Below are 15,007 nucleotides of genomic sequence, written 5' to 3'. Positions count from 1 at the left end.
GGCTGGGGTTGAACCTGAGCTGCTGCAGAAGAAACACCGTATCCTTAGTGGACGCAGGAACTCCAAACTGCGAGGTTTCTCACATAAACGTCCAGCACCCCTTCTCATGTATGTACACACTTCTACTGGGAAACGAGTCTGTCTGTCACAAGTAAACTGAGGGCTGAAAGTGAAAGCAGCCTTAGAGTTTCTCGGTCTTGGAGCTGAAATGGTGTGAAGCAAACGTCTCACTCTGAGATCTTGAGTTAAAACTTTCCAATTTCACAACCCACATGAAGGTACTGAATTTTATGAAATGTGTATAGGATATAAGAAGGAGAAATTAAATTCCTTTTATGTACATTATTTATCTTGACACTTCAGAAAATAGAAACAAATGACTTATTGGGCTAATTTTGTTTAATTGGTAGGCTTCATCCTGGCCAGTTTTAGTTAATGGAACATGGCGAAGGAGTACACGTGATTCTCACTCCTGCCAGGCCCACAGCTTCCCTGCAGTGAACTTCAGGCCTCTGACCACGAGTGCGTCCCAGGTGCTGGACCACACCTACCACGAGTGTGTCACACCGAGGTCCACTCTCTGCGCAGTCTGGCAGCTTGGACAAGGCCGTGGCATCACGCATCCGCCCTCCCAGCATCACACGCGAGGAGAGTTCCTCTCCCCCCGCCATGACCCACCTGTTCACCCCTCTCTCCCAAACCCAGGGGACCACTAGCTCTTTTCACTGCCTCCGTACTTCTGCCTTTTCGAGAACGTCACGTGGCTGGAATCGCACACCGTGCAGCCTGTTAAACCAGCTGCTCTCACCTAGTACGTGCCTTTAAGGTTCTCCCATGTCCCTGCTGGCTTGCGAGCTCGCTGCCTTTTATTTCCGAGACGGAGCGTCCCTCCCGTGGGTGCGCTGAAGTTTGTTCATTCGTTCACCTGCTGGAGGGCCTCTTGGTCGCTTATAAACATCGGCTGCTTCAACATCCGTGCAGGTCTGTGTGGAGGACGCGTTTCAGCTCCTGTGGGGAAACACCAGGTTGTGCAGCTATTACTGTTGGCGACACATGCCTGGGGCCCTCTCCTGGGCCCGTCCTGCCCGGAGCAGCCCCCACAGTTGCCTCCCTGGCGGGAGCCAGAGCTGTGACCTGACCAGCCCTTGCGGTTCTTACTGTGAGTGTGACACACCTCAGCAAGACCACCGGGGAGCTCTGAGGACCCGGACCCGTTCCTCACAGGCCCTGGCGGCTCCACGGTGCCCCTGAAGCCGCAGGGAGGTCGCCGGTGGAGGGGGATGGAGGGAAGACCGGGGCTCCGCTTTTGTGAGTGTCCGGGGGGGGGGGGCAGAGCTTGCAGGTTCACCCTTGTCGGGAAAGGAGAGGGGGAGTCACTCAGCTGTCAGTGGCCTCGGCTGGCTTTCTAAGAGGGGACTCGATGTGCGTGGAGGCCGGGCCCCTTGCCTGGGTATTTTATCAGTGGCCGTGTCATCAGCTGGCAAAGTGTTTATTCCAGACGGATGCTTTGAAATGGGGGCCTCGGCCTCGGCCGCGTAATGAAGCACCTGCGCTCCCAGGGAGGCTGCCGAGTCCAGTGGGGGAACCCTGCCCGCACGTCAGGGCATTTCTCCGCATCCCTGCCTTCCAGCGGCCCCGCATCTTTGCCAGCACTGGGTGGTGTCTTCGTTTTGAACGAGCCCTTCTCACGAGTGTGGCGTGTTTTGTCTTTCAATTTGCTGATGACGTGTGATGGGGGCTTCTTCCATGATTATGAAATTAGAAAACAAAAATAAGAAAACTTTATCCTCCTAAGTTCTGAATGGGACACACTCGTACTATTAAAAAGAACGCTATTATAAAGCTACAATGTCTAACTGTGAATGTGGGCCCATGAAAAGCAAGCATTTTGAATCATAGGGGCGTGTTGCATGAACAATGAATGGACAATCATTCACTAATTCCAGAAAAAAAATTGAATGAAAAATCTTTTTTTTTTTTTTTTTCCTTTTTACATCCTTACCTGTGGCATATGGAAGTTCCTGGGCCAGGAGTCGAACTGGAGCTGCAGCTGCCAGCCTCCGCCACAGCCACAGTAATTCGGGACCTGAGCCATGTCTGCAGCTTGTTCCTTAACCCGCTGAGCAAGGCCAGAATCCAAATAGCACCCTCAGGGAGTTCCTGAAAAAGCATTTAAATGACTCTAGAGAAATACACCATGCTCTGACCCTGTTGCTGTTGTATATGCATTAAATATAAAAGCCGGAGTCCAGGAGCTCCCATCGTGGCTGGGCAGAAATGAATCTGACCAGCATCCATGAGGGCACAGGTTTGATCCCTGGCCTCGCTCAGTGGGTTGAGGATCCAGCGTTGCCGTGAGCTGTGGTGTAGGTTGCAGACACGACTCGTATCCCAAGTTGCTGTGGCTGTGGTGTAGGCTGGCGGCCACTGCTCCGATTTGACCCCTAGCCTGGAAACCTCCATATGCCGCAGGTGCAGCCCTAAAAAGACAAAAAAAAAAATATATATATATATATATACATATATATATATATATCATTAAAAAAAATAAAAGCTGCAGTCCATTCTTTAGGAGAATTAAGCTTTCACTTATAAATAAGGGAACAATATGAAAGCTGTGAATTATGCAGACAGTCACTGATACATAAAATAAATATGTGTGATTAAATTAAACCAAGATTCAGATACATGTTGAGTAAAGTAAATGAAAACCTAATAATTATTTCTTGATGGAAGTAGAGTGAACTTCACGAAAAACATTTCACAGGTACGAGGTGGCTGCGAATCGTCTAAATTGCCTTTTACTAAACGTGTCCATCAGAGCACATTATGTCTGATTTTTTTTTTTTTTTTTTTGTCTTTTGTCTTTTGTTGTTGTTGTTGTTGTTGTTGCTATTTCTTGGGCCGCTCCCGCGGCATATGGAAGTTCCCAGGCCAGGGGTTGAATCGGAGCTGTAGGCACTGGCCTATGCCAGAGCCACAGCAACGCGGGATCCGAGCCGAGTCTGCCACCTACACCACCGCTCACGGCAACACCAGATCCTTAACCCACTGAGCAAGGCCAGGGATAGAACCTCCAACCTCACGGTACCTAGTTGGGTTTGTTAACCACTGAGCCACAAAGGGAACTCCAGGGGACAGATTTTTTGAAAGAGAAAATGCTCAAAAATATTTGTGATTATTTAGGGGAACTTAGAATATTATTCTATTTTGGCTTTACCAAATCAAAAATTTAAAACAAAGTATCCCCTCAAGAAAAACATATGTGTCATTTTAAGTCTGGATCTTAAAGACAAAACGTGAAGTGAAAACTGTCCTGTTACAACCAGGAGCCCAAAGCGGGGGTTTCGGGTAGACCTGGAGTTGAATTTTACCTTGTAAAGCAGCTTAACATGCACTGTGAGCAGCGTGACCAGGAAGTGTGAGAGCCTCTCGTTACTCGAGGTCAATGTGACACTCCATTCCAAACCCCCGATTCCATTTAACTCACGCTATTAAGCTGTGCCAGGCACCCCACCAGGCCGTGTGGGAGCGTGAGAGATGGCTCGAAGGTAAGCCATGCCTCAGGAAGCCTGCATCCTAACGGCCTAGATGAATCCCGCCAACTTTCTAATTAAAATCGGAAGGGGCTATTTGCTACTGTTTTATTTCCTCCAAACTTTAAATAAAAATTAACATGCATATGGTGCAAACCTCTGGGCTAGTTTATGGCACTAATTAGAAGTTTATTAGTTAATAATGCTATAGTAGTTTCTGGCATTCTTAAGCCACGATTGAATAGTAGACAGCTGTCACCTCCACCTTCCTATGAAATCAAGGTTAGTGAAAGCCAAGGAAGGGGAGCCGGCACCTGCCTCTCACAGACAGATTTTGGGAGGGTCAGGGTCTCAGCCGTTCCCAGGATCCGCGTTCGAGGGCTGGGGAGGCTAGAGCCCTCAGTAAGATCAGCAGACAAAAAATAATTCTCAGCCTTCAGGTTGTGTGTTTTCATTTTTAGTCAATAAGAATTTGGCTTTTCTGCTCGATTTGAACCTGGAAACATGGAGCCCAAGAAGCTTCTGCAGCCGTCTTGTGCCATGAGGCCCAGCACAGCTTCCTGGGCAGAGCTGACCAGAGAGACAGAGCCACTGGGTCCTGAATCCTGGTCATGTCAGTTGAGCTGCTAGACCAAATCTCACTGTAGAACTATCTTTATTTTCTTTTTAACTTTCTTTCTTATTTACTTATTTTTAATGATTTTTACTTTTTTCATTACAGTTGGCTTACAGTGTTCTGTCAATTTTCTACTGTACTGCAAAGGGACCCAGTCTCTCTCTCACACACACACACACACACACACATACACACACACACACACACACACACACACACTCTTTTTCTCTCATTATCCTCCATCATGCTCCATCACTAGTGTAGAACTGTCTTTAGATTTTTCAAAATAATTTTATCTGTTGTTTAAGGCACTCTGAGTCGAGTTTTTGTTATTCTAACAGAAAGATTGTTATTCAACAAAGCATCCAAACTAAAACCCCAATATGCCAAAACGAGGCTCTCGAGAGGATTAAGTTTATTGTATTCCTCCGGGTTTTATAATTATTAAGAAACTTTGAAACGCGATTTTCCGAGTGCGCCGTGGTGCCACGTGAGAACGTGGCCTGGCTGTGTGGGGCCGTGGTCCTCTCCTGAGCCTCACATTCAGCACGTGTCCATGCTCTTCAGCTCTTGGCTCCCAGGCAGTCCTCCTCCAGACAGGCAAGCAGATGCCCAGCCCTGCTTGTGCTCATCACGCCGTCTCGCACCGAAGCCACCAGGCCTGGGTATCTTGTTTCTGGTTACAGGGGCTTTGTTCTCACAAATCTTTTTAATGAATGATACATGAGAGAGTTAGTCTTTTCTCTTGTCCTGAGGTCCTTCTCTGTCCTTGTCATCTGGGCAGTGCTCAGGCCCCTCCAGGAGCTGAGGTCCATGCTCAGTTGTCCTGGGGACCACAGGAGCCAGCCTCCCCGATCTCTGCCCTGGAGGTTCCCCCACCAGGTTCACTTTCCTTCTAGATTTCTCATCCTCCTGCTGCCTCCTAGGACCGCCTGGAGCGGGAGGGGTCCCTGGATGCAACCCCGAGACCCGGCGGCGGGGGGGCGACAAATATGTCAATACAGCTGCGGCACTTCGGGCGGCTTTGGTGGCTCCTGTGCTGGGGGAGAGGGGTCCACAGAATGAGAAGGGCGTGCAGTCGGCTGGGCGACGCCCCGCATCAGTCCTCAGGGACCTCTGCTCACCCCTCGGCTGTCCGTCCCGTTTACCTGCTTCTTTCCCAAGACGTGCCGCCGTCTTAGAGGCTGAGCTCAGCTGGGTCAAGGGCACAACAGCTTCACAAAGCAGAGAGGAATTTGGACCACGCTACCGTGGTCCGCAGTGCGGGATGCGTGCTGATGGCACCTTCGTTCTCAGCGCATCGTCATAGCTCAGACATGCACCGCCGCCCCCGACCCTGCAGCCCGTCCTCCCCTCAGGTCCGGCCCGGCCCCTGGAGTCTGGGCCTCTGCCCCGCAGGGCCTCCGAGAAGAAGGGCTGTGGCCGGTGCCGTCATCCTAGGGGTGCCAGGTGTCCTTTCTTGTCCCTCGTCCTTCCTGTCTTAGACGATGAATTTTATTCTACCGCTTCTCGGGGCTCCGGCACATTGCCTGCTGCAAAGTTCCAGGGGACGATCAGGTAGAGAGCGTGTCTCCGGCGCAGAGCTCCCCGCCTCCCGCTGTTGCTCTGCCCCACGGGGCGCCCAGCTTCCTGGCTGCTTCCAGAGACGGTCCAGGCTCCTGTGAACAGCGCGACCTTGTTCTGAGTGGCTTGAATTTCTTGCTCACGGCATCTACCAGGATGCTCGGGCCCGCCCCAGGGAAGCAGGTGCCAGGGCAACTCCTCACACTGGGAGCATGTTTTTGCCTTAATGTGTGGCCAGAGCCGAGCACCCTCCGCTTGTGAACCTCTTCAGAAAACAGGTGCTTCCGCTGTGCTGCCTGTTCAGTCCGTGGGGTGACAGAGGGTGCGGAGCCAGGGACCAGCCTTGACCATGGCTGTTCGATCTGCCTGACCTGACTGCCTCGGCTCCAGCCTGCTCCCTCCTCACCCCCTGTTCTCCCACCAGGCACTAGCTCCCCTCTCTTCCCCTGGCCCCGGCGCCCACCCTGCCCCTCCATCCTGTGAATCTGATGGCTCTAGGGACCTCCTGGAAGTGGAGTCACGCAGTGTCCTCCAGGTCCTTCCTTGGTAGCCTGTGTCAGGGTGTCGTTCCTGGATGAGGGTGATGAAGGGGCCCCTGTGTGGGTGGACCACACTGGCCGTTTCCCGTGGGTGGACACGGCAGCTGCTGCCTTCTGGCTGCTGTGACTATGCTGCTGGGAACGCAGGCGGGCAGATGCCTCTCCCAGACTCCGCTTTTAGTTTTGGGGTGGGGGCTCCGCCTGGGATTGGCGGATCGTACGGTAAGACGCTACTTTACATTTTCGGAGGAAGTGGTTCCGACAATGGCTGAACTATTCGCACAACAGAGCCCAAGGGTTCCAGTTTCTCCACATCCTCGAACCCATTTCTTATTTTCTCATTTTCCTAGCAGTCATTCTAGCTCCTTAAGAGGAAGAGGTAGCTTATTAATTCCGAGCCTTTGTCTTTTCAGTGTAGGTGTGTACAGCTGCAGTCATCCCCCGGCATCCGCAGGGGATCGATTCCAGGACTCCTGCCCCTGCAGAGGCTGAGACCCGAGGTTGTCCAGGGCCCTTACAGAAGAGGGCTCATGGGTGCATAGCACCCCACACCCTCCAGGACACCGCGAAGGCTCTCTAGGTCGCTTATGTTCCTAATACAGCGTAACCCTACGTGCATGGGTGCTGGCATGCGGTAAATTCAAGGTGCGATTTTTGGAACGTTCTGGAATTCTTTTCCGGAATACTTTCAGTCCTCACGTGGTTGAATGCAGAACCGGTGGTCGCTGAGGCCGACTGCACACGGCTCCCCTCAGCACCACGTTCCCTGCACCTCAGGAGCTCTTGGGCTCTGCGTGTCCATCTTCATTCGTCTCTAGCTATGTTCTAATTTCCAGGGGGCTGCTTTTCTTTGAGCGTCGGGTCTTGGGTAAATGCTGCGCATTGAGTATATTCTTTGTGTACTGTTTCGTTTCCCCACATCTCTGATTTATCCAGTTTTGCTTCTGTTATTAACGTCTGGCTCGTCTGTTGTGATGGGAGAAGGCATTTTGCAGAGTGTCTGTCTTAAAATCTGTTGAGACTTGTGGCCTAAGACCTGGCCTGTTCTGGACACAGCCCTGCACCCTGAGGGACGTGTTCTCCTGTTGCGAGGATGGCTCTGCTTGCGTCCGCCGGGCCTCGTGCGCTCGTTGCGGCGTCTGGGCCTCGGCTTCCACACTTATCTGCTGAATGGTTGTTCTACCACTGTTGAGAGTTGGGAGTGTGTGTAAAAAATTCTTGTTGTTGTTTCTTGTTTTCTACAAAGGGCAGCTTAAACATGTCACGGTCCCAGGGAGAGGGGCAGGTACGGGGAAGCTCAGTTCCTTAGAGACTAAGCCCATCTTGACCTTGGCCTCTGGTGCAGGGACGATGAGGGTGAAGCAGTTATAGTCATACAGGTAGACCCACTTGCCGAGGTGCAGGCAGGATGCCCGGGATACAGGAGGGGTCCCCTGGGATGCAGGCAGGATGCCTGGGATGCAGGAAGTGTCCCCTGGGATGAAGGCAGGATGCCTGGGATGGGGCAGTTGCCTGGACGGCCAAGCAGACCATGTCCTGACAGCCCTGCCTTTTATGACCTTGAGTGTCCTCGTGTCCCCGTCACACCACACTCCGGGGATGTTCGGGCACGTTAATATTTCTCGAGTGCTTCATACCATTTCTCAAGTGTTTTCAGTTTGGCCAACACGACCGCCCCCGCCCGTGCATTTTTGCCAAATGTCTTCCTCTTCAATCTGTCTACATTTCAAAGGAAATCTGAGCCATCTGTTTCTGTTTCACTGGCTTCCCTGTTCAAAACTCTCTGGTGGTGACGAAACTTAAGAAGCCTTTCAAGTCTCTGCCCCGATGTCCACAGTGTCTCTCCGGTGCTGCAGAGTAAGGGGCTGCAGATCAAGCTGTTGGTGCTGCAGAGTAAGGGGCTACAGATCAAGCTGTTGGGACACCTCGCCTCAACGAAACCCCCCTCCTTCCTTCTCACGACACACACCTGCTCCCCCCGTAAAAAGTCCATCAGCCGTAGGTCTGAGGGCTGGGCTGCAAGAGTTTAACTTGCTCTGTGCTCAGGGGTGGACTTCAGAGTACTGACGCTGTCAGCATCTCTCTCTACGCCTTCTGTGCCTAAGTAAATTCTAGAAAAATGCATGCCATTTGCATTATTATATTGAAAATGAAAACTGGAAGAATATAATGATAATGCAATTCTCATTTTAAGCCAAATAAGCTCACATCTGTGAAAGGTAGTTTATTCTATACCAAGGTAATATTTACCCAGTGTACAGGAAACTTGGGACTCGGTTTCTGTATATTTTTATAGTGTGAATTTTTATTCAACAATGTATCATGAATGCTTCGATTATACCTAATCTTCAAAAACGTGACTTTACAGCTCAATAGTATTTAATTACACAAGCCTTTTTTAAGCTGTTGCCAGTGTTTTATCTTCTTACGAGTCCCATTCAGGAGGCGTCCCTGTGCGTGACTGCTTAATGATATTTCTGATAATTTCCATAGAATAGAATGTCTTAGAAATTGGATTTCAGAGACAAAGAGTGTAAATGTTGCCAGCTAATTCTTCAGAGAGCTCATGATCTGTTTTAAAACTTTTCAGATGAACGTTAATAATTTATTTGCCAATTTCTCCGGAAGTTGGACATTTTGGCTCTTACAAATTTTTCCTACTGCAAATAACAAGTATTAATTTTAAAGTGCATTTATTTTAATTGATGAGAGGGTATAAAACAATGTCTCCTTTCTGGTTCTCTCTAGTATATTTAACGTAAATGAATGAGAAATAAAAATTTTCATTTTTAAAGATAAATGACAATCTCCAATGACAAGACTAATCACCAAAGATTTAAATCACCTGAAGAAAAAAAACCTATGTATTTATTTATTTATTTATTTATTTATTGTCTTTTTACAGCTGCACTGCAGCATATGGAGGTTCCCAGGCTAGGGGTCGAATGGGAGCTACCGCAACGCCAGATCTGAGCTGCACCTGCAATTTGCACCACAGCTCACGGCAACGCCGGATCCTTAACCCACGGAACGAGACCAGGGATAGAACCTGCGTCCTCATGGATACCAGTGGATCCTTTTCTGCTGGATCCTCAGTGGATTCTTTTCCACTGAGCCACGATGGGAACGCTGAAAAAAACTTTAAATGCCTTCATCTGAGTATGTATTTCAGGGTGGAGCTGGAAACAGGGGGCTGGGACTGCAGGTGTGGTACAGTTTTACACACATGTAGAGGCAGGTGACACAGAAAAAAAGAGACACTCGGCACACCAATACATTGGATAGAGTTTTCGACGTGGTAATAATAACGACGACGTCATAATTGCCGATGAACGAATATAATTTACAAAAACAATGCTGGAAAACGACAGAGTCAGGAGGGACTGCGGAGTGGCCTTAACAAAGGCAGAAGGTGAGCTATCAAGCGTGGACAGTTTTGGATTCACCAGGCAGATTTGGATGACTCGGAGCCAGTGGGGCCGCTGTCCTGCACAACCCTCGAAGGGGCCTGAGCCCCAGCCAGTGGCCTTCTGGATGCTGCTCTTTGAGGCCATCTGGAAAAGCCCTGGGACCACGGCGGCCTCTTTCCAGTGGAAATTCCACTTGGCCCCTCAGTCTCATGGCCCGAAACCACCACTTCCTCTCGTGCAAACGCTCTGGCCTGTGAACCACAGGAAGGGGTCCAGCCACTTCAAACATCAATTTTTCAATGAACCAAAAACAAAAATCTTAAGTTTGTAAATAAACCTCATCTGTTGCCGCAATGTCCGCGTCTGTAATGAGAATAGCTACTGTGCAATGGAGCGTTTCTGGTGTTTTAAGCATCAAAGTCTGTCATTTCATGGGGCCGCTTTTTCACAAAGCACTCTGGGTATTTTACACTCCGCATGCTCACTCTTTAAACCGATCATGTTTCCTCACCTGCTCCAACCTCCCCTCCTCTTCTTCCACACACTCCTGCTGAGGAGGAAGGACTGAGAGGCTGGTCTTTCAAGGAGGGGCAGAGTTCCCGCTGTGGCACAGGGGGGTTAGGAGCGTTGGCTCAGGTCACAGCAGAGGCTTGGATTTGATCCCTGGCCCAGGATGTTCCATGTGCTGAAGGTGTGACCAAAAAAGAAGAAGGAGCCTCGCGCAGGGTCACCAACAGCAAAACTCAGGAAAGACAGAAGATGACTGTTGGTCTGCCCAGCGTGGAAAGGAAGTGGCAGCACTACAACCAAACGGCCTCATGCGTAAGTGAGGGGCCGGTGACACCCCCTCGCCGGCATCCTGGTGGTCAGCACCCCACCCTACAGGACCCTCTCTCCATCTCAGAGGGCACCTGCTCTTCCAGGCTAAGCTGGAAAACTACCTGCAGAGAAACGAGAGTGAGTTGCTGTTACAAGTCACTGCCTGTGTGCGTGTTTAATGATCTGATCGAAGAAGGTTAGAACTAATTAGGCCTCGTTGTTAAGAAGTTAATTTTATATTTCAAGCCTCTGCCAATTTACCAGATGCTAAGAAGGCAAGGGTGAAGACAGATATATAATCATGCAGTTTTATATTATAACAGGGTAGCATTAATTTTTATGCAGTATGTATTAGGCTGCATTCTTAGAGCTTTGTACTGCTCGTTTCTTATAAACTATAATTGTAAATTAATCTCCTCTTAGTTTATTAGTGTTACTAGCAATTAAAATTTATTAAGCCAAGTTTTTCCAAAGAAAGTCACTCCCTGCTTGGAATGAGAGCTCATTTGGAAGGTGATTATGTACTTTTGGCCGGTAGAGGCTACAATTTAGAACAAAAGCAAAAATGCAAAAGCCGCCTGTGCTTCTTTTCAAGGTATCGTATTTTTCTAATGTATAGGAAAAAGGTAAAATTAATTTTAATAACACGTTGTATTCAAGCCAACATATCCAAGATACTCTCATTTCAGCATACAATCAATTTTAAAACGATTGATGTGTTTGTTATTCAAAATCTGGCCTGTGTTTTACACTTCCAGCACCTTCAGGGGGCGTGACAGCGGGCGGCCACCACGCTGGACAAGTTAGCTCGAGGTCAACCAATCTGCTCTCAGAAGCAGACAAAAAATCCAAGTTACATCAACTGTTACAACTATTGATGCGTTTTTTAAAAGTTTAGTCTGGGAAAACAAGGGCAGATTGAAGGAGCTGGGGATGAGTCGACATAGTCTAAAACTTTTATTTAGTTACTGCTTCCGCATGTGGCCGTGTCTCGAAACACAGTGTGCGAGGGACTTGGGCTGCACCTGCAACATCCAGAAGTTCTGGGACCAGGGACTGACTCCACGGCACAGCAGTGACCCCAGCAAGGCCGTGAGCAGGCCGGATCCTCAGCCATCTGTGCCACTGGAGACTCCCCGCAATGCACTCTTAAAGTTCTAAGAAGAGAAGAAATTTGTTGGAGATAATTTTGTTGTCACGTGCCTTTCAAGCAGAAACAGGCAGACGGTATATGTTAGCGCCGGTCACCACGCTTCGTATTCAGATTTCTTTTAAGCTTCAGTTTGATCAATTTTTAAGGCAGCTGCCATTTAGTGGGAAATAATGTCCAAAATTGTCAGCATCGACACGAGGCTCCCGACAGCCCCGCGCAGAGCTGGGCCCCGTCGCGAACCCGTGGAAACAGTGAGAGGCACTGCGCTAACAGAGAGGACACCGGGTTGCGAACACACAGCCTGGAGCGGGGCTGAGCGGGAGGCCCTCGCTTGTGCTCTAGGAGGCACGTGGGAAGCGAGGGGCCTTCTCTCATGGCCTGGCCTCCCCGAGGAAGAGCCGTGGTCTGAGGGACACACTGGCCAACGGACCAAGACGGGCAGTTTCATCCCATCTGCTTCCCAGCCCCTCAGCAGAGGGGGTCTCACTTGTGAGTCTGCTTCCTATAGACAGTCCCTTGGGTGAACCTGGAATGCACTGCTGACAGCCACCGTGGGCTGTGTGTGGCCTGTGCAGCTGGTTTCCCTGGATACGTGGGTACCTTTTTGTCTTTTTTTTTTTTGTCTTTTTAGGGCCGCACCCACAGCATATAGAGGTTCCCAGGCTAGGGGTTGCATCAGAGCTACAGCCACCGGCCTACACCACAGCCACGGCAAAGCCAGATCCGAGCCGTGTCTGTGGCCTACACCACAGCTCACAGCAATACTGGATCCTTAACCCACTGAGCGCGGCCAGGGATTGAATCCTCAACCTCATGGTTCCTAGTCAGATTCGTTTCTGCCGCACCACGACGGGAACTCCATGTGTGTACCTGTTAAAATGTGGTGTTTGGGGAGATGACTGAATCTGAAGAAAAACCCAGTCAGTCATGTGACCACATGGCTATTCCAAAGCGTGAGGAAGCAAAGGAAACTGGCCTTGGGCTGCCCAAGCCCCTCCTCAGTATCTCCAGGAACACAAACGCTTTCAGAACAGACACTGTGCCAGTGGGACCAGGGGTTAGCATCGCTGTGTGCAAACAGGCTGGGGTTCAAATCCCACCTCCGTTACGTCCTAATTGTGCATCTTTCAGCATCAGGGGGCCTGGCCCTCACGTTTCCAGTCCAGCGAACAGAAAGAATAACATTTACGTGATGGAGCAGTGAGAGGAGTTACATGACACATGTGACACATATACACCTGTAAGTAATTAACGAACCCAGTGAGCTCCAAAAGCTTATTTTCATACTTAAAAAAACACACAGAAAAACTGTTTACCGAGACAAAAGCAAACCAACCTGATCAGGCAGTCAGAGCAGCATCTGTACCCAGGCGACCATGGAAGCTGCCAAGCATCCTGTCCTGTGCGTCCTGGCGGCGTTTCCGGTCCCACGTGCAGCGTTGGGAGTTCCAGCACCTGCGGGGAGAGCCTGCGGGGACGGCGGATAGGGCTTCCTGACACTCCTCATGTGGAGGCAGGAGCAGTTTCTGGGGCTGGTCCTCGGAGAGCAGCTGACACCAGCTAAGGACAGGTGCTTGGCAGGCCCTGGACCTTCTTCCAGGAATTCGTCACCGTTCCTGGCCTTGGAGCACCACGCACTTTCTGGGCCATCCCTCCAGCCAAACAAGCACAGAAGCAAAAGTCATCAGTTTTATTTGAGGTGCGGGGTGGGGGAAGTTTAAACTCAGCGGTGACTGAGGCTGTCCCCCCGCTTTCTTCTTAGAGTGATGGGTTTGCTCCGGGACATGTGGGCAGCTTCTCCACGACTGAGAGTGTGGACCGCAGAGCAGCAGGGGGCGGGGCTCTGAGGTTACAATGACCACGACAAAGGTGGCCCACATTTCTACCTGACAGGTCAGAAACCCGCGCTGGGTCTCAGGGGGTTCGAGTCAAGGTGTGGGGGCCACTCCACGCCTTGCCCGGCTTCTGGAGGCCGCCCGCTTCCCAGGACTCCCCGACCCCTGCCAGCAGCTCTCCTGTCCGCCCTCTCCGCCCCTGTGGCCTGATTCAGCACCCCACCCCCGAAAATCCAGAATCGTCCTTCATCTCAAAGTCCTTCATCACACCGCCTGTGAGGCAAGGCGACACGTCCTTGAGGGGCAGGATGGGCACCTCTTCGGGGACCGTGCCTCAGCCCACAGGCAGGGCAGGAGACGGATGGAGGCTGGGCCTCCGCAGACCCTGGCAGCCGCTTCGGGCTGGCCTTTCTGCTGGCGGACGTGTGCCAGCAGCAGCAGAGCACCGCGGGGCTTCTGATCTCCCTCCGAGAATAAAGTGAACTGAGAGGAAACCTCCATCTGACCTTCACATCAAGTCACTCGCTTCCCGGAAAAGTGTAGCACACGGGGTAGAGTACGGGATGGACAGATGATAATGAAGCACTTTGTAATTTCCAGCGGCTGAACACGAGGCCCTTTTTAGATTCAAACATATTTTCCATTAGGGCATTTTGTTGACTCTGACATTTTCAGAACCATTAAGTTCGTTTCTGTGGCTATTTTTCAAGGGCCAATAAGAAAAAATAATAGAGCTTAATTGGAAAATAAAACAGAATTGAGCCCAGAACATCTCCGTTAATGAGCAACAGAGATTACATTGATTTCATTTTATAAATAACATTAGCCCTCCGTAGCAGTTCATGCACGGTGATTGCCGAAGTTATCTGATAAGACAGGGCCGTACATTTAGAGCATTAGTCGGAAAAGGGATGTCTGTATCCAGGAAGCCACTGCTCTGCCCACCTGAACTGAAGTCAGTGAGCAGGAGCTCTGAACGGCAAGCCACCCACCGAAACCGGAACAGCGAACTGGTGACACAAGAAGAAATTCTGGCCAGAGGAGAGGACTTCAGGCTGGTTTTCCCTTTGCAGAACCATTACGTGTTTTACTAGCCCTTCCACCCTAGAACCCTTAGGTGGTGATCGAAGGGGGAGGAAAGAAAAACTCCCATCCTCGGCTTTTGCAAAGTTCAAGTTCAAGAGGAAAACCACAGCCACCCAACGTCTGGAAAAGGATGGAACGGATCCTGCAAAGACCATGTAACTCCCTCCAAGTAATAGGCACTGTTCCCTGGGTCGACCCGTCATCTGTTATCACTCCAGGAGGTTCCGTCTTTTGCAACTTCTAGATCTTTCCAGTTTCTCCTGACTTAGTGGCTTACTTTTTTTTTTTTTTTTGTCTTGTTAGGGCTGCACTCACGGCATATGGAGACTCCAGTTGTTCCTTTTAAGTGTTGAACATTTTTAAGGATAAGACAAAATAGCCAATCAATTGACCACAAATTTTAAGCAACCCTGGTTGTCTGTCTGGGGCCCTCAAGACAGTACCTTTGCA

General features: G+C 50.1%; 1 long non-coding RNA gene across 1 annotated transcript; it reads right to left on the bottom strand.

Annotated features, from left to right (window-relative positions):
* Window positions 1–9,579: 9,579 nt before the first annotated feature.
* On the bottom strand, window positions 9,580–13,870 carry LOC110261699 (uncharacterized). The gene is made up of 2 exons (XR_002346159.2): window positions 12,973–13,870; window positions 9,580–11,640 (listed from the first exon to the last, which is right to left on the bottom strand). It is a non-coding gene; the product is annotated as an uncharacterized LOC110261699 (long non-coding RNA).
* Between the last annotated feature and the right edge of the window lie 1,137 nt (window positions 13,871–15,007).

Source organism: Sus scrofa, chromosome 7 (assembly GCF_054392235.1).
Source record: "Sus scrofa isolate SSC_HxYL_T2T_F1_AM1 chromosome 7, Sscrofa_HxYL_maternal_Yorkshire_Landrace_v2.0, whole genome shotgun sequence".
Classification (NCBI taxonomy): Eukaryota; Metazoa; Chordata; class Mammalia; order Artiodactyla; family Suidae; genus Sus; species Sus scrofa.
Note: the sequence above shows the minus strand (reverse complement) of the source record. Positions and strands in the feature narration are given on the sequence as shown.